Genomic DNA, 19949 nt, shown 5'->3' with positions numbered 1-19949 from the left:
TGTTTATTAACATTTGGAAGCCAATAAATAACAAATGGGCTCACTATTCATTAAAATTCCTCAATAATATAACAATCATTCCCATCTCAAAGTAGTCTTATGTGATATCCGTGTTTTGACTTCAGAGTTACTAACACTCATCAGATTATACTTAAAGTAATACTTGCTAACATATTCTTATCAGCCTTTTCCTATATTTTCTTAGATATTTACCAGTGTTAACTCTTTTTTAATTCCTGCATGTGTTTGTGTGTATGGTTAATTCAAAGCACAGTCATTTGCTATCAAGAACCTGTCATATAAATCAAGATTGTGGGGAAAATCCAAGATGGAGCTAGCATGGATCTTTTCCATAACTAGAAGCTGTATGTAGGTGGAAGTCCAGCTAGTCATTTGGTTCATATGTTAAGAGTAGAGCTAGGTGAGAGTGTACGAATGCACTGATCTGTGGAAACCCATCAACATTTCTCGAAGAACCTCAGGGGCATACAGATGGGCACATTTATTCATTCACAATTTTAAGGAGGACACAAGTAACACATTCTTTACCGTCATAAACTATTACATTTTCTAAGAGAATACTTTCCAAAATCACCTGTTTGCTTCATCCTTTAGAAGTTTTGTGGGTTCCAGGTTTGTTATTATTGTGATATTTTCTCCCTCTCAAAGGAACAGGGTTTTAGATAGTCATATCTCTTGCCAAGGCTCCTTTCAGCTGTGGCTAAGGGAACTATTTTAAGATGTCAGTTTCTAGCCAGTATGTTTTTAGGTGCAGGATTATAGTTTCTGAAGGAAGAAAGAGGGAACAAAAATAAAACAGGTTTAGGAAGATTGTCTTCTTAGAAACATAACTGTCAGTTATCTAACACTGTGTTGAAGAATTTAGGGTGAAAATAGAGAGAACATGGTGGCGCACACCACCAAGATCATGGACTGAAACAGCTCAGAGATCAGGTACTGAGCCCCTTTCAGCTCCACCAGCAACACCCACAGGATCTCCCCTTAAGTATTTACGGGCATGTGAATTCCTGATGCTGGCAATCACCCAGTGCATGTGGGTCATAAACATGAATTTTGGCATCATCTAATCTTAGATAAGTTGGAAGAAACCATAAAGTTCAATCATCCTAACTGACCTAATCTCTTCTACCTTGTCTGACAAATGATCTTTTAGCTTTTTTATCCTCAAATATATTAACTATTACTATCCATATTTGTTGCCAAATATTTAGATAATTTTTTAGTATATGTTCTTAAAGAAGAAAAAAATATTCCTACAATCTCTTGTCTAGATTAGCCTTTGGTATATAACTATCTATTTATAGACACATATAAAATTATACTACAAAGTTTGCTGTATAATTCATTTATATCTACTTTATATCATGGACCTCTTTCTCTGTCAATAAATAAGTATTTATATAGTCACTGTAAAGCCTGTATAGTCTGTGAATAGATCTACCATAACTTATTCAACCAATCTTTTATTGTTGGATAAATATACTATTTCATATTTTCTGATATTTTAAACAATGAAATTACAATCATGTCTTTGCAAACTTTTCCAGTTGTTTCTTTGAAAAAGTTCCTGGAAGTTCAGCTTCTTCTTGAACTTTTTTAGTCATGGGAAATTGTATACATCCCCAGGCAAACTTTTTCATCATAGGACAGTTCCAGTTGAAATAAAAGCTGCTCCTGGTTCTCATAAAGTAAGTCTAATTCCTCTTTTGGCTACAACTATTTTTTAAATTCTGTGCACATTTTGTAGTCCTTTACTATTCATATTTGGAAAGCTAGGATGAAACAAATATTTACTAAACACCCAGAAGGTGATGGGGACAATTTTCGTTTTGGGGATTTTTTGTTTGTTTTTGTTTGTTTCCAGCTTTTTGAAGTATAATTGACAAATAAAAATGTATATACATAAGGTCATACAATGTATGTGCACACAGTGAAATGATTAAATCAAGCTAATTAACATATCCATTACCTCACAGTTACCTTTTTTGTATCTGTGGTGAGAATGCTTAAGATACACTCTCTTAGTAAGCTTCAAGTATGGATTACTATTAACTATAGTCACCATAGCATACATTAGATCTCTAGATGTACATTCATCCTGCATAACTGAAACTTTGTACCCTTTGACTGAGTTCCCCCCATTCCTCCCACCCACCAGTCCCTGACAATCATCTTTCTACTCTCTGCTTATATGAGTTCAACTTTTTCAGATTCCACATGGAAGTGTTATCACATAGTAATTCTTTTGGTGCCTGGCTTATTTCACTTAACATAATGTCCTTTAGGTTAATCCACATTACCACAAATGACAGAAATTTCTTCTTTTTTAAGGCTGAATAGTATTGCAGTGTGCCTGTGTGTGCGTGTGTGTGTGTGTGTGTGTGTGTGTGTATGCATATATACACCACATTTTCTTCATCTATTTATCTATTGCTGGACAATTAGGTTGATTTTACATCTTTGCTATTGTGAATAATGCTGCAGTGAATACAGGAGTGCAGATATCTATATGGGGTGCTATTTCCATTCAAAATACACCCCAAAGTGCGATTGCTGGATCAGATAGTAGCTCTATTTTTAAATTTTTGAGTAACCTCAATTCAGTTTTTCATAATGGCTATACCAATTTATATTACAATTTACATTCTCACAAAAAGTGTAAAAGGGTTCCCTTTATCAACATTTGCTATCTTTTGTCTTTTTTATAATAATTTTAGGTTACAGCTTTTTATGTATTGATAACAGCTAAAAATTACTATTACTCAGAAATTATGTTTTCTATATTTCTTACCTCCTGTTGATCCTTCTGTGAACATTCCCTGATAGTTCCATCTGACCTTAGACATTTAAAGTGAAATGTAGAGTTATATAAATACTGCATATTTTCGTATGTTTCTAATGTCACATAATTTCACCTGATATCTAAAATGATCCAAAAGATCATCTTCTATTTTTAGATTTGGATAGATGTGACTTTTTCCACTATCCATTCTCTCTTATCCCTTAGTAACAGAAAGGAGAATTATGAACAGATAGAATACTATATTTCCCAACCTTTTTGCAACTAAGTGTGAGAATATACTTACATTCTAGCCATTGGAATGTAATTGGAAATGTTCTGAGGAACTTCCAGCTTGATGGAAATTGACTTAACTGGCATGAACATCCTTTTTGTTCTTTTCCTTTTTTATTTCCGATACATGATGCCTGGTACCTCGGTAGCCCTCTTGGACTATGAGGTAATTTTGCAGTTGGAAATTAATCCCTAGGATGGCAGAACAAAACGGTAAGAGAAGCCAAGTGACTAACAACCATAGCCCTTCCATATCAGGCACAGTTGACTGCTTCCAGACTTCTTTTAGGTTTGAGAGAAATAAATTCCTGTTTCATTTAAGTCATTGCTATTTCTGGCTTCTGTCAACAGTTTTTCTCATTTATCAGTTACTAATTGTTTGATGTAATTTCTATCTGAGGGGGCATATCCATTAGTGCTACCAGGGAATAATTATTAATTATTCTAGCTCTACCAGGATCTTGCCTCAAAGGATGACAAATTCAGAGTAGATAAAAAGAATGACCCCATCAAAAAAGAAAGTCATATATAGTACATATACTCAAAGCATACATAATCATATTAGAGAGAAATTTATTGATTTATGTAATAATCCTAATAACCTTGTATTCAACTAATACTTTGGTATATACTAAGCACTCATAAAGTTTATCATATATTTGATAGCTTACATTTGATAATGATTGTGGCTACATTTTTGGTAACTTAAATTCCTCTCACTCCTTTTCGAAAGTATCAGAAGCAAGATGGCTTGGCTACAACAAAGACAAAGGTTGAAGTGAATATGACAGAGATAACCTGGGAGAAGAAAGGATCTGTTGTTTAGGACGTCACTGGTCTTACATGAAGGTATGTCTATTTCTTAGAAGGTAATGAGGATGAGAAATACAAGGGAAAAGAAAGATTCAGATGAGGAAAAAAGAGGAGAAAATAAGAGAGATGAAGAGAAACTTTCTGCCTATCCCCTGACTCCAAAGGCTATGAAGCCACAAAACCTTTGTTCTCCTTTGCATTAGTTCCCTCCTTTTTGCTTATTCCTTGGTCCACAATGAGACACAGTTGTGGAAAAAATCTAAGGGGCAATGACTGAAAGTCTTCAACAGTCAGAAGATGATTCAGGATGAAAGGGAATGGAAGAGCAGCCACAATCTTCTCATGGTCAGAGAGAACTCACGGAGTTTGCCATTTGCAGTAATTGTTTCATATATATCTCCCTGGTATGATTTCCATTTTAAATTCCTTTTCCTATTATGCAAAAAAATTGAATATTAACATAGTCAATTTAAATGTAAGATAACAATGATGAACATAATTCAAACAGCAATGTCATAAAGCTATTTTAAATTAACTTTGTAAAACTAGGTTTAAATTTTATTCAATGTGTACTTTAATAGGGTTCTAAATTCTTTCAGAAAACAACTATGGAAGTTTTGAATTTGAGGGTAAGCTTGAATCACTACTAAAGAGCTGTCAAGAGAGCAACTATAAATGAATTTTAATGGCATTAATGGTAGTCATTTCCATCTGGAAAACTTGGGGGAAGAGAAATGTTCATCTTTTTCTCTAAAAGTCAAGAAAGACAGCATCTTACCCCGACACCATGGTGTCGGGGTAAGGTTTTGTCTTTGGTACAATTACTACTTCTGTTATATGAAAAAGCAAAGGAAGAATGATAAAGGGGGAATAAAACCAAAGGAAATGATTTCCTTGGAAAACTGATAAGAAGGTATTCACATAAATTATCCCAACTAGAGTACCCATTTAGCAAACACAAAACCAACAATGATCCTAGATACCCAATGTAAATTGGATGACAGCTTTCATTCAGGGCATAGTAACTGGAGTTTATTCAATAAATTTGCTAGTAAGAATTATTTACTTCACAATGAAATGTGTACTAGGTTTACTTATTTTAAATATGTGGAGATAGCATTTTTGTGATTATTTAAAATGTTTAGGACGAAGAAGGAAGCAAAAAAAACCTTTGTTCTCACTGTAAAAAACAAACAATAATAACAACAAAATCAGGGAAAATTAAAAATTATACTCGTCAGTGCGGCTAGCAAAGAACAGAGGATGCAAGGAAGCCTGATTAACTCAGTTCCAGGGAAACAAATACTTCATAGGTGAGAAAAATCTCCAGGGGCAGCTGTCTGATCTGCAGGGAATCAATGGAAAATTTGCCATAGATGAAGAGACTGCAGGGACAAAGACAGTCTGGGCTGGCATAATGGATTAGAATCTGGAATACACCCAAAGGCAAACTGCTTGAAAATCCTTCTCTCTCCATCCTTAACTCTAGCCTGAATCCAATAAACAAGATACTAGAAATCAGAAAGAAATCACATAGTCTTCTTTGCACGTGGATTCTTGAGCCCTGCAGATATGAATCCAAAAATCAATCAATAATATCTGAAACTGTAGCCCAACCTTCTCCCCACTTAAATACTGACAAGATCAAAAACAAAGTGCCAGCACAGGAGTTTGGGGGCTGGGCTAACCACAGGTGATCTTAATCTAATCAATGCTGCAGCCTGACACAGACTCCACTCTGCTCTCAGAGAAATCTGAATGAACTGGCCTCAGCCTAACCACTGAGAAGAAGGAGTTTGAATATTCTGGGGAATCAGTGAAATGAAACGAAGTTTTTCCTCAGTCTCCACTGTGTAATACATAGTGTTTAGAGTACAGTACAAAATGATGAAACTTAAGTAAGTAGAAAAACATGAATCATATTAAAATAAAACACAGTTGATAAAAACAGATACTGAAATTAGTAGAAAACTTTAAAATAACTATTATAAATATACTAAAGAATACACAGGAAAACATGGATATAATGCATTAAGATAGATATTTCAGAAAAGAACTATTTTTAAAAATCAAAGGGAAATTCTAGAACTAAATAATGCAATATTTGAAACTTTTAAAAAGTAATAATTTAAAAAATTGGATAAGTTTAATAGCAGATTGGACATTGCAAAAGAAAAGATTCATGACCTTGATGATAGGTTAATAGAAACGATTCAAATTGAGTCAGAAAGGGAAAAATGATTTAAAGAAAAATAAACAGTGCACCAGTCACTTATAGGATATCAAATGTACTAATACGCATGTACTTGGGAGTCCCAGATTTATTGGCATACAAAGCATTCAAAAATAAAAATTAATTGGAGAAGAGTGCATGGGGCTACCGTGTGTGCATGTGTGTGTGTGTTTTAAGGAGGGAAGTGAATTTGCTATAAATCTATAGTTTAAAAAAATGAAAATAAGGAAAGAAATGAAGATGAAATAAAGAAATTTTAGATAAATAAAAGGTAAGAGAATTCTGCAGCAGCAGATTCACACTATAAGAAATGTTTCAGGGAGAAAGGCAATGATATTTGATGGAAATACTACACAAAAGAAGGAAGAGGACTAGAAATAGTAAATATGTGAACACATACAAAAGATTATTCTCCCCTTTTCTCAATTTAAAAAAAAAACAATTTATTGCTATAAGCAAAGACAATAATTAAATTTATGGGGTTTATAACTTATGTAGAAGTCAAATGTATGACAATAGTGTGATGGCTAATTTTATATGTCAACTTGTCTGGGCTAAAGGATGCCTAGATGGCTGGTAAAGAATTATTTTTGGGTGTGTCTGTGAGGGTGTCTCTGGAAGAGATTAGCATTTGAATCGGTAGACTGAAGAAAGAAGATGTCCTCACCAATATAGCTGGGCATCATGTAATCTGTTGAGGACCTGAAAAGGACAAAAAGGAGGAAAGAAAAATTTGCTTCTCCTGTTTGAGCTGAGACATCTATCTTCTCCTGCCCTTGAACATCTGCACTCCTGATTCTCCAGCCATTAAACTCAAACCAGTACTCACATCATCAGCCTCTGTCCACCCCATTCCAGGTCCTTGCACTCCGACTGAATGACGCCACTGGCTTTTCTGGTTCTCCAGCTTCCAGATGGCAGATGATGGGACTTCTTGGCCTTCATTATCAAGTGAGCCAATTCCTGTAATAAATATACAACTATATAATGATATATAGGTAGATAGATGATAAATAGATTTTTTTAAATATATCCTATTAGATAGATAATAAATAAATAGATTTTTAAAAATACAACCTATTACTTCTCTGGAGAACCCTAATACAGGCAGAAAAAAAGAAAGAAGCAAATATACTCAGTAAGACTAAAGGCCTGAATAATAGTATCTGAACAGGCTCCAAGGACTGGCATGATTAGTGGTAGAACAGTGAGTTATAATAACTGCAACTATCATGTTAGGTCAGAGCTGCATTATGCTAACAGGTTAGAACATGAATATTTGATGCATCTTGACATATTTGCTAACTGTCCCAACTCTCAGATAGTACAATATGCAATAAAGGAAATTATGACCCTGAAATTAATCATTATACCAATAAGGCAACACTTGTTCGTGAATTGAAAGTGACAGAAACCTTGGAATACAGTGACATTCGTGATAATAACAGATGTGGAAACACTGGATGGTCAGCACCATTAAGGCCATGGAAATGTGGGCTTCCGACCAGCAGCAACAGCTTCATCTGGGAACTGCTAGAAATGCAAAATCGAGAGCCTCAACACAGGTCTAAGGAATTAGAATCCGCACTTTAACAAAATCCCAGGTAATTCCCATTCAAATTAAAGTTTGAGAAGCACTGTTCTAGAATGCTTTTTAAAGTTCAGATTCCTGGGTTCTCCAAAAGATCTGTTGAATCACTCACTGTTGGTGAAGACTATACTTAAAATACGAATATTTGGTAAACTTCCAGGTTCTTCTCTATGCACTAACATTTGCCTATGACAGTCATAATAGAATTTTCCCAGGTGAATTCATTAGAACATAGTCCTTCAAGATGCTCCTTGAATAAAAAAGAATTACAAATTAAAATATATGTTGGAAGCCCTACTATATCACCCTTTGGAAACTGCATGCTCTGAGAAGTCGTTCAGAAAAAAAGTGCCTGCAATTATTTGAATCAATGTTTCTTAGATGTAGACAGCCATGGAATCTTTTTTCTTTCTTTTTTTTTTCTCACCCCTACAACAACGGAAGTTCCTGAAAGTATTCCACGGAACTTTGTTTTCATATAGGCCTCAAACTGGGAAATGTGACCTGCGGTTTGAATATGCCCGGCTTCTGAAAGTTCAGAGAAAAGTCAGGAAGGAGTCCCATGACTTGAGACTCCAAAAGGCAAGTTGAATCAGAACTCAGAACCCAAAAATATACATAACCGGATGAGTATCACAGCGAATTGTGGCAATGCACAGGAAGGAGGGGAGACAGGACTTCTCCTAGAAGCTTGAACTCTGAAAGATGGATCAAAGGGGGTAGGACTAAGGATATAATTTTAAAGATAATGTTATCACAATGGGTACTAAAGAGGCCAAGGCTTGCAAAAATGGTTAAGGACAACTGTTGTGTAGTGGTTAATCTGGAGCTGTAGAGAGAGAGGAAGCATGTGCTCTCATATCAGCTCTGCCACTAGCCAGCTGTGGGGTCTCCCATGGACCTTATCCAATGAGGGCTGAACCTCTAAACAAGAAATCTGAGGTCACATATCACTCAGATCTTCCTGTTCTTGATTCTCAGCACTACTTCAAATCATACCCAAACCCATCACACTTTTTTCCTCCTTATAGAACTTTTGTATGAATCAGCACCAAAGGGGCTAGATGCTTATCATGTCTGGAAGTTTGTAGCCCCATCTACAATCATAAATCAAAATAAAGATTTAGGTAGATTGATGGTGTGTCTTCTCACTCTACATACCTCCAGGAGATAATTTCTTTTGTAGCTGATTCTCTTCTTTCCCCCTGCAAAAGGAAGATGGATTAAAGTTATATTCCAGAAAGAGGATACTTTACAACAGTTCATAAAGTTAAAAATCTGCAGAACTGGAACTTTTGGAACATGTTTAAAAGCCTGCAATGCTATTTCTAAAATTGGAAAATTGTTACATTAGCCTCAATTCTTGCATTTGAGATTTAGTAATGCAGCTGATAACCAAACTGTTTATTTCACTAATTTTGTAGGAACACCAGCACCATAGTCATGAAGTAACAACAAATAAAAATGGAAAGAGTGAGACCTAGTAGAAGTTTTGCTGTGTGATCATATGCTACCACACAGTCAATATACAAGTTCAGCATGTTTTTTCAACTACTCTAAACAGGTCCTGATTCCACATATTTTACACAGGCAAAACCCTACAGTTTGATAGCACTTAACAAATACGTGCTCTTGTTGTCAAACAATCTCCACAATGATGTGAAACACAAGTCACAAAATAATATGGTTTTATTACCATGCTGACTAATGAATGAAATTGTACAAACAATAATATGCTACATATTTTGATGGGGGATTGAAAACAGAACTCAGATTATTAGAACAGCAAGAAAACCATTAAAAATTAATTGAGCAGGGTTTGCAAAGTGATGGCCAGTAGTCACATACTAGCCACTTACACCTTTATTTGGCTATTATTTGTTTGAGATGAACAGTGTTGTTTAAAAGGGAGTGCAACTAGTAAATGCTACAGCTGGATTGTTATAAAGAGCTTAGATCCTGTTGTCCTATACCCAGCCGTATTCAATATTTACATACTTGACCAAACTTTTCAAGCATTCAACTTTGCAACTCTCCTCTCTAGTCAAAATTTTCAAAAGTAGAAGGGACATTAGAAATTATCTAATTCAATAAACTCACAGATGTTGGTGGACCTACAAGAGTTGTGAACTTCTTACAATAATAAGCCAAGACAGAGTTTTTTCTTCAAAAGTAACTACTATCTATATCACCATGATATCATAAAATAAAGATTATTTTTTCAACTAAAAGTAGAACAACCATTTCCAAGAAGGGCCACTTCAGCCAGGTGTGGTGGCTCATGTCTGTAATCACAGCACTTTGGGAGGCCAAGGCAAGTGGATCATCTGAGGTCAGGAGTTCAAGACCAACCTGGCCAACATGGTGAAACCCCCATCTCTACTAAAAATACAAAAATTAGCTGGGTGCAGTGGTGCATGCCTGTAATCCCAGCTACTTAGGAGGCTGAGGCAGGAGAATCACTTGAACCCAGGAGGTGGAGGTTGCAGTGAGTCAAGTTCACGCCACTGCACTCCAGTCTGGGAGACAGCAAGACTCTGTCTCAAAAAAAAAAAAAAAAAAAAAAAAAAAAAAAAAAAAAAAAAAAAAAAAAAAAAAAAAGCCCGCTTAGTAAATATAACAAATACATAACCATGTTAGATGTAACATTATCTTGTTTTTCTAAGTTTGCCACTAACCAATGAAAACTTCCTCACAGACTGACATTGACCCTCAGACTGGTGTCTGGAAGCCACTGACCTGGCGTTCATTTTGGAAATGAGGATATGATTTTGTGATGTTCCCAAAGTCGTGTGGCTGAGAAGAGCCAAAGATAGATTCATCGTCCCGCTTTCCAGTGCCAAGACCAAGGTTCTCTTACTTCATCAGAGCCAGAAGGTCCTAGGTCTTAAGGTTTTTCTGTAGCCAGATAGAGCCCAGTAAAATTCTGGCTCTGCTGTACAATCTTGCCCAAGTTAATAAACTTCTCCAAATTCCTAGCCCAGTGCCTTCTGCACTGGAGAACATCACTTGTTTGAGTTCTTTGTCTCTGTCTTCTCATTCTTCTAGCATTCAAGTCACTGCATTTGACACACAATGTCCTAGTTAACTCTATAGGAAGTGTAATATGAAAGTTGGTCAGATGTTGGCTGGTGACACATTTCCCTTTGTAGCCCTCACAAAGCCAGGCCTGTTGGCTCTCTCCCCAAGGAACACCCCAGAAAAGAGCCGTGGGCTTGCAGTAAAGAAAACAACCTGGCAGCCAAAAAATTAATTGGAAAACAAATTAAGTCTTTACTGTCATCTCCTGGAAATGCCAAAAAAGGATTCATAAACCACAGCAAATCTTTTCAAAATCCTCTTTCCCTATCCACACCCCTGCCCCCACAGTTGCATGCATATCCTTCTTGCCAGAGCTGATCCTGATGCTCTTTCCTATTCTGAGCTCTCCAAAACCCACCCTCCAATTCAGCCAGAACAATCTTTCCAGCTTATATTCTTCTTTTTGTTCCCTTTTTCTGGCCTTCTTTTTCTCTCTTCAATGAGTAACTCTCCATCTGCAATATAAATCCTATTAACCTCCTTTTTTCTTTAATTTCCTCCTCATTCCTTGCTCTGACTTGCATGATTAGGCCAAGATTTGCGCTCCTTAGGAGCTGGTAGGGAGGGGAGGTAAATAATCATGCTTAAACACTGATGTCCTTGCCATATATTTATTGATCATATATTTATGCTATAAAATACTTTTTATCCTCAAACATCTTTAAAAATCATATTGGAAAATATATATGAAATAATATTATTTTCACTTTACAGAGTAAAGAACCAAATAAAGAAGGGGCATAATTGATAGCTTGAGGTAATATAAGTCATTTGAACAAAACATATAGAAACAGTTTCTATATGTTTTCTTTGTTCAGATACTAGTCTTTGAAAAAAATTTCAATGGTAAATATTTGTCAACAGAAATACTTATTGAGAGCGTACAATACTGAAGGCACCATTCTAGATGCTAGGAAAATTGGGATGAGTAAGACAGACAGGATCCCTATGTTCATGAAGACTGTGATGGTTAATATTGAGTGTCAACTTGATTGGATTGAAGGATGCAAAGTATTGTTCCTGGGTGTGTCTGTAAGGGTGTTGCTAAAGGAGATTTGAATCATTTGAATCAGTGGACTGGGAGAGGCAGACCCACCCTCAGTCTGGGTGGGCACAATCTAATCAGCTGCCAGTGCTGCTAAAATAAAAGCAGGCAGAAGAACATGGAAGGACTAGACTAGCTGACTCTTCCAGCCTACATCTTTCTCCTGTGCCAAGTGCTTCCTGCCCTCAAACTTTGGACTCCAAGTTCTCCAGCTTTTGGATTCTTGGACTTTCAACCACAGATTGAAGGCCGCCCTGTCGGCTTCCCTACTTTTAAGGTTTTGGGACTTGGACTGGCTTCATTGCTCCTCAGCTTGCAGATGGCTTACTGTGGGACCTCACCTTGTGATCATGTGAGGCAGCACTTCTTCGTAAACTCCCCTTTACATAGACATCGATCCTATTACTTCTGTCCTTCTAGAGAACCCTGACTAATACCAAGACCTTTATTATAGTTGTTGTGGATAGGAGGGAGGAAGATGGTCTAGTACAGGGATGGAAAGTAATGAATACATTTTCAGATGAGTGGTGCTATAAAGAAAATGGAACAGAGTGATGTGATGGCCAGTGGTAGGAGTGGGTGGGCTGGTAGCTACTTAAGTCTGTATGGACAGAACGACCTCCCTAAAGAGAGAGATGAAAGTTTGGGTCAGCTTGTTACTGACAAGAGCAGCAAGTGTGAACATTCCTAAGACTTGGGAAAAGGGGACATGTTGAAGGGGGAGTGAGCTTAATGCATTTGTAGAACAGAAAGAAAGCCAGTACAGGTGGAGACATGGAGTGAGGTGGGCAGTGAACACAGTAGAAAAGGTGGGCAAAGCACACCTTTTGTTGAGACTTACAGGCTAGGGCAAGAAGTTGGAACATATTCTAAGTTTAATAGGAAGCAAATGGAGGACTTTAAGCAAGGGAGAAATATGATGATTGTGGTTTGTAAAGATCATTCTGATTGCGATATTGAAAAAGGATTTTAGGAAGGCTGCTTAGGAGGGTATTGCTATGCGCTAAACAAAATATGTAGATTGCTTGGACAAAAGTGGTAGCAGTGGAGATAGGGAGAAGTGAACAGATTTAGCACATATTTTTAGGTAGAGCAGATAAAACTTGCCAACCAACTGCAGGTGGAGGTGACAAAAAGTAAAAGATAAGTGATGATGCCTAGGTGTTTGCATCTAGCAACTGGTGAATGGAGAGTTGGCCTTTTCTTGAGATAGGAAAGACTGATTCAAAATATGGAGAAGGGCCAGGTGTAGTGGCTCACGTGTGTAATACCAGCACTTTGCAAGGCCAAGACAGGCGGATCACTTGAGGTCAGGAGTTCAAGACCAGCCTGGCCAACATGGTGAAATCCCATCTCTACTAAAAATACAAAAAAAATTAGCCAGACATGGTGGTGCACACCTGTAATTCCAGCTACTGGGGAGGCTGAGGTGGGAGGATCACTTGAACCTGGGAGGCGGAAGTTGCAGTGAGCCGAGATCATACCACTGCACTCTAGCCTGGGTGACAGAACAAGATTCCGTATGAAAAAAAAAAAAGTAAAAAATCAAGGTGCTTTTTTTTTTTTAAATCTGTATTAAGCTCAAGATGCCTTGACAGACAGGTAGAGATGTCCAGAATGGCATCTGTGAGTCTGTTGTGGTTAAGGGTTAGCATGCTGCTTTCTCTGCCCAGAATACCTTCCTCCCTTTCTTTAGCAATTTCCTACTCATCCTTCAAGTGTCAGTTTGTATGCACCTCTCTGGGCAGTTAGCTTCTCTCTCCTTGCACATCTCTTTTATCACTCATCATGGGAAAAGTGGATGGTGTCAAGAGCCATTTAGAAAGGTCAAGATCAATAGGCTGTAGTAATTGTTTGATATTAGGGTGTGAGGGTGAGCAGGTATCAAGCAACTCCCTAAATTCTGTCTTGTCTAACAGTGTGAATAGTGGTGCCATTCACTAAGCTATAGAATGCTAGAGGAGAATGACATTTAGGAGTATGAAAGAAGAACCACAAGCACCATCCATATTTACAATGTTGAATTTGAGGTATTTTTGAGACATCCATGTGGAGATATGGAATAGGCAGCTGGATATTGGGGTCTGTCCCAGAGAGAGGTCATTGCTAAAGGCATATTCAGAGACATTAATTACATAGATAGTAAAAGGAGCAAGGGCAGGAATGAGACCTTGTAAGAGACAACTTCATGTAAGGAGAATAGAGCTTAGGACCAGGCATTGAGGAGCTCAGACATGTAAATTCTGGCAAAAAAAAAAAAAAAAAAAAAGATAGGTCTGAAAAGAGAATTAGTGAAAGAGCATCCGGGTAGAGAGGAAAAGACCTAGGGAAATGTATATGGAAACCAAAAGGAGGCAGCTTTTTGAAAGAGAGATTAGTCAACAGTTTGAATGGGCCATGGTGGGGTGGGGTGGGAGCAGTATTGGCACTATGGAAATCAGCAAACACCACAACTCAGGGCTTACTCTTTCCTACCTCTCCACCCCAGAAGGCTAGTTATTAAACATTTATGAACATACCACTAAGACTGTACTTAAGAATCATTGGAAAACTTCTAAATATACCAGTGCCTAGGCTCCATTCCTAGATACTTTTTATTTACTTGTTCAGGGGAGAGCCCTGGGTAGTGGTATTTTTAAAATGCTTCCTGGGTGGTCAATTATGTAGCTAGGATCAAGGACCATTAATTCATAAGGAAAATAATAACCATGTGTTTGGCACTCATAGAATGTCATATCAACTTCTAGGAAGCAATAAAATAATTTAGTTGACAGGAAATAGTCCAGGATCCCAGCTAAGCAGGCCTGGAGGTTAGACAGATCTGAGGAGGCATAATGTTAAACCATAGTTAGAAGAGAAACAGGAAGCAACTACTATACGTCTAGGCAAGCATGGTTCAGAGTCTTTTCACCAGCCTTCTTGCCACAGAATAAAACCTGAAAAAGAGGCCAACTCACTGAGGAGAGTAAAGCCTAGCTGAGTGACAAACAGAGATCCACCTATAAACACTGTCCAGATGTACCTGAAAGCCAGCCCTACCCCTGGGCTTTACACAAGCCAATAAATGCCCCTCACATTTGAGACCTTCTGTGACTTGCATGAAAGAGACCTTTATCAGTCAAGGTATAAGATGTGACCTCTGTCTTCATCTTGTTCTATTATTGAGAAAGAAATCAGATTATGAACAAAAATGATGCCTACCTATGGCATTGATGATCAATAATAATTGCAACTGTTGATTTGCAATGTCATTGAAAGACCCTAAATACTTAGTATTCTTATCCCTTCCATACATGAATCACAAATTTTTTGGTCTTAAGCTGACAACATTTCCTATTAATTTATAAATAAATATCTGTGACATTTATGTTACCTAACACGGAGAGTACATACAGAATTCAGATTTTACCCTAGGAGGAAGTAAAAGTTTTAAAGGAAAGTTAGTCAAGTATTTTTATTTTGGATAAATGGGATGAGCCAATGAATGGAGAAATCTACATGTTATTCGTACTCCTGCTATGTCTCCTACAAAATTCAAAAATCCCATAGTCCATGTTTCTTTTAGGTAAATATTTATAGCTCATGTCAAGAGGAGTGAACAAGGCAGCTTAAAAGATCCCTTGTACTGCTTTCAGAACTCAAGGGAATTTTAAAAGAGGTAAGTGGAAGAGAAAAGAGCCTCTTAACCAATTAGCCAAGAGGCCACACAATACTTTGGAATTAAAATTACCCAGACGCGTGTGAGGATCCAACTGGAGTCTCATTTATATCATCAAAGAGATTCTACTCCTATTGAAATGAATAAGAGGTTAACAGTTTCAATGGTACAGTAATAAAATGATAAAGGTTATACAGAAGTAGGTAGGACCAAAATTCCTCCAAGTAGTGGAGACTGCTAATGGAACAGAAGGATAGCTTTTTACCTGGTCTATTCACCAGTTCAAATGACTCCCATGGGTAGTATTGTATTATAAGAAGAGAGTGTTCCAACTGTGTGAATTTTCTTGTCTTCTTCACAGGTAGTATATATTTGGTTTAATTTTACAAAAGGCTATATTAGCCTAAGTCAACACACACATTAACAGAACCTCCTAACTTCTGCAGGTAAGTTTTTCAGAGTTCAGAGGGCAGTGATAGAAAAATTATGATAACACAGGGAGAAATAAGTCCCTCTTTCTAAAGCATTAATCAGTACTGGGAAAAATAATATTATTTTCCTAACCCCAAGAAAAGCTATAAAAGTTATGTGATTGGCTCATTATTTTTAGAATCTAATTTTATTTCTTGTCATATAAGCAGCTCTTCTGATATTTTAGGTGAAAAACAAAGCAGTGTAGATCAATGAGTGGGTAACTTAAGTGTATGCAAGATGTCTTATTGATTATTGGACATAACATAATTCTAAGTTTTTTCTCCCACAGGATGTTAAAAATGTGAATGACTTCAAGCTGCTCTAAGAATGGAATGTGTTCATAGAATTTAATATTCACTTTTGTAGATATTACGAAAGACTCAGGGACATTGAGGAAAATAACTGCTTTGCTTCTCTCTTTTGTGTGTTTTATCGGTTTTTGTTTTGGAAAAGTTGGAGGAAAAACATGTATGCCTCAGTCAGATTTTGTTGGATATTTCCCAACTTTTATTTGTGTTACTATTCCCCTTAGGAGAAAAATTTTATTTTAATCAATGAATTTAAATTACATAATTTTAATTAATAGATTAAAATTTAAATTAAATTAAATTTCTCCCTAATGAGAGGAATTAAGTACTACAGCTTAAGATTTTGTTGCATAGGGTTGTGCTTTTGAGGGCAACAAATTAATGTCATATCTAAGATTATTTTCACATCCCCTCCGAAGAACCAACTTCACCCTTTGGGGAAATTAAGGTTTGGACACCCATTCTAACTAAAATAAAATGAGGAGCGTGGGATCCTCATAAAGATCCCAGAGAATCTCCCACAACCCACTTACAATAATTACAACCAGGCTTCAAAGGAACTGCAAAGTGGCACAGACAACAGCTAGCCTCATCATCTCTTATCTGAGCTTTTTCTAGGCATCTTTTCCTGTCTTCTCTTAGTCTGAGCAAGCAGCCAGTCAAATGCCAGATGCTCACAAATGCTCTGGAATCAACAGTTTACATCGTACTGTTCCATCCCTTATTTTTCTACTGGAAAGGGCAGCACTCCCACCAGGAGTGTCATCCCAAACCTGGCTGCCCAGAGGAATAACATAGGGAACTTGCTAAAATGCAGATTCCCCTAGATTTTGATTTATGAACAACACAATGCAGATTGCTTATTATATTTCTCAATTTTCTTTCCTAATTTCTCAGTCACTGAATTCATTTTACTATTGCTTATTTGCAGAGATGATATAAATTAAGGGTAAGGGTAAGGTGCCCTATCCTGTTGGTCTAGACTGCCAAGAAGACCTTCCTCCATCTGGTTTTCAAACAGAAAGTGAACAGTTTACTGTGGAGACAGTTCATAATTGAAAAACAAATGATGTTTCATTCCTCAGATTCTCAGTTCAAGCAAGCATGCGCTCAAGCAGCATTCACAACCCCCAGGCTGCAGGATGGTGTGAGAGAGCTGGAGAAGGGCAGGAGAATATGAGGACACAATTTGAGAAGAAAGTAAGAACAACTTGTATTATCCATCCCTCTTCAAAGTAGCTTCAAAGACAGGGGGAGAGAGGTGAAGGGGGAGGAGGTGGTATCCAAGAGAATTTCTTCTTAAGATTTGGGGTGATCTGGAATAAAGCATATGGATTCTGCACCTTTAGTGGTTGGTCACTGGCAAAACCTGCAACATAAATATCTACTGTTGCCAAAGTAAAAGGAAAGCAGGGACACAGAGTGACTTACCTTGGAGGACCTGAGCAAAGACAGCTCTTCAATTCTCCCAGACAGATAAACTTGTGTTAGCATGTGTCACAGAAATTAGCCTGGAACACAAACAGTCTGCCAGATGCCAGCCCAAATCCACAGAGGAGGGATGTGGAAACCCCACCAGCAGAGGATATAAGTGGACCTTGCTGAGTGAGGTGGAAGAAGTGGCTGTGCCTCCCTGGAGTTACTTAGGCTAAGAAGCTGGGCACAGTGCCTAGATGAAATCTCACGTGCTACACAGTGAGCGACATCAGCCGTAGTTTTGGTCATGATTGTCCCCTGCAGGTTGCAGTAACTGTGCAGAACCAAACAAGGCTGGGAAAAGAGACCATCTTGTCATACCCACCCTCCTTCCCCACCCATCCCATACTTTGAGGTGGGGGGGTCAGACCTATTGGATCTCTATGGGAGAGGAAACTCAGAAGTTTAGCTCTCAACTTGAGTTGTAATAATACTTGTAGTAATACTTGTACTAGAATGGAAAGATATTCTAGACTAAACTAGCTCTCCAAAATATACTAAATTTTAATACACAAATATCCAGTTATAACAAAATTAAATTTTCTGAGACCAAGCAGGAAAGGAAGAAGATAAGAGAAGTTTAGGTTCTGTTAGCAAAACAAAGAGAATTTTATTCTTATTCAACCTTATTTGCAACTGCCCACACTACACCGTAATACCCTCTCTTGACTTTCAGCCATAATGCTCATAGACAACACAAACACCTTAGATTGATTTATAACATAAATTCCTAAAATGCAGATTTTATACAGTAAATTTCAATGAATCCCAATTCTATTAGCTTTAGTTTCTCTGGGAAACAGAAATTATGGTGGCAGTAGGGGAAGCTTCTTTCTCTACATTTTTTGGATTAGAAAGAGAAAAGAGTGCTTTCATAAGTGTTATAGGGTCTCTATTTCCCGACTTCAGGGAAACGAGCAGGATATGGGGAAGTAAAACATGATGCTGGCTTGTCTTGGCAATGGGGCTCTGCTGATCAGTGTACAAATGGCAGGCAAATATAGACGACAGAAGGAAAGCTATCAGACCCACCACCCAGTGTTTCTCTACCTCCTTTTCAAATGTCACACTGTTTTTGTTCCGAGAACTTCAAAAATCTGCATTTGACTTTTTTTTACAACTACACCTTATTTCACAGTATGACTATATCACCATTTATTTTACCCATGTTTCTATTTTTAACATTTGGGTTACTACTCTTCTCTTTCTTTGCTATTATACATAATATCACAACGAATATCCTCCACATGAAGTTTCATGCACAGTCACAAGTATTTCTCTGCAGTAGATACCAGAAAGGATACTTTCCCATTTTACTTCCCAGCAAGCGTTTGAGACTGCCATTTCTCCATTCTCAAACTTTAAACGCTCTCTAAAGGGCACACATTCATATTGCATTATTGCCATAATTTGCTTTTTCCTATTAATAGTAAGGTTGAATCTTCTTAAGTTTACTTACCAAGATTTATATCTAGTAATAACTTTTTTGTCTTATTCAGCCAATATAATGTGAACAGTAATGGTGAGTGTAGGCAAACATATTATTCAGACTATTAACACAGATTTTAGCTTTCCAGCTATTAGAGTAGTAAGTTTCAATAACAAATGTCTTAATGTTGAAATGTCTTTGCTCAGATATTTCATTAGGCTATGATTAATGGGCTTTTTTCATTCACTTTCCTTACCATTCAATTGACCCTTTCCATCTGAAGCTTTGTGCTTTATATCGAGTAAATTTTTTTCTATAATTTCTATTATTTTTTTCACTTCTCTCTGACTCCCTTAGTTGTTGCTCTTCCGTATGCTTAAAGTCAGTTCTCACAGTTTTTAAATCTGTCTCCCTTTATATTCTAAGAAGTTTCCCCAACTTTATTTACTAGATAAGTAATTTATTTTTACGTATATCCTTTTGTGATCAAAATTTTAATTTCCAATAATTCTTCAATTTGTGATTGCTGCTTTCCATAGTAGTGTGTTCTGCTTTTACGGGCCGGTAGTCTTGAATTTCCTTCAGGATATTAATTAGGACTGATTTAATGTTTTCTTCAGTTCTTTGAATTATCTCTGTTGCCAACTGTTCTGTTAGCTCACTCAGTTTTCTGTTCGATACTGTCAGTTTTTAATCCAGTGCCTGGTGATCCTTTGTTGTCAGTTGTTTTATGAGTAATACACTGGA

This window comes from Rhinopithecus roxellana, chromosome 4, assembly GCF_007565055.1.
Source record: "Rhinopithecus roxellana isolate Shanxi Qingling chromosome 4, ASM756505v1, whole genome shotgun sequence".
In the NCBI taxonomy this organism is placed as follows: Eukaryota; Metazoa; Chordata; class Mammalia; order Primates; family Cercopithecidae; genus Rhinopithecus; species Rhinopithecus roxellana.
The sequence above is the reverse complement of the archived record's forward strand: the minus strand, read 5'-3'. Positions refer to the sequence as shown.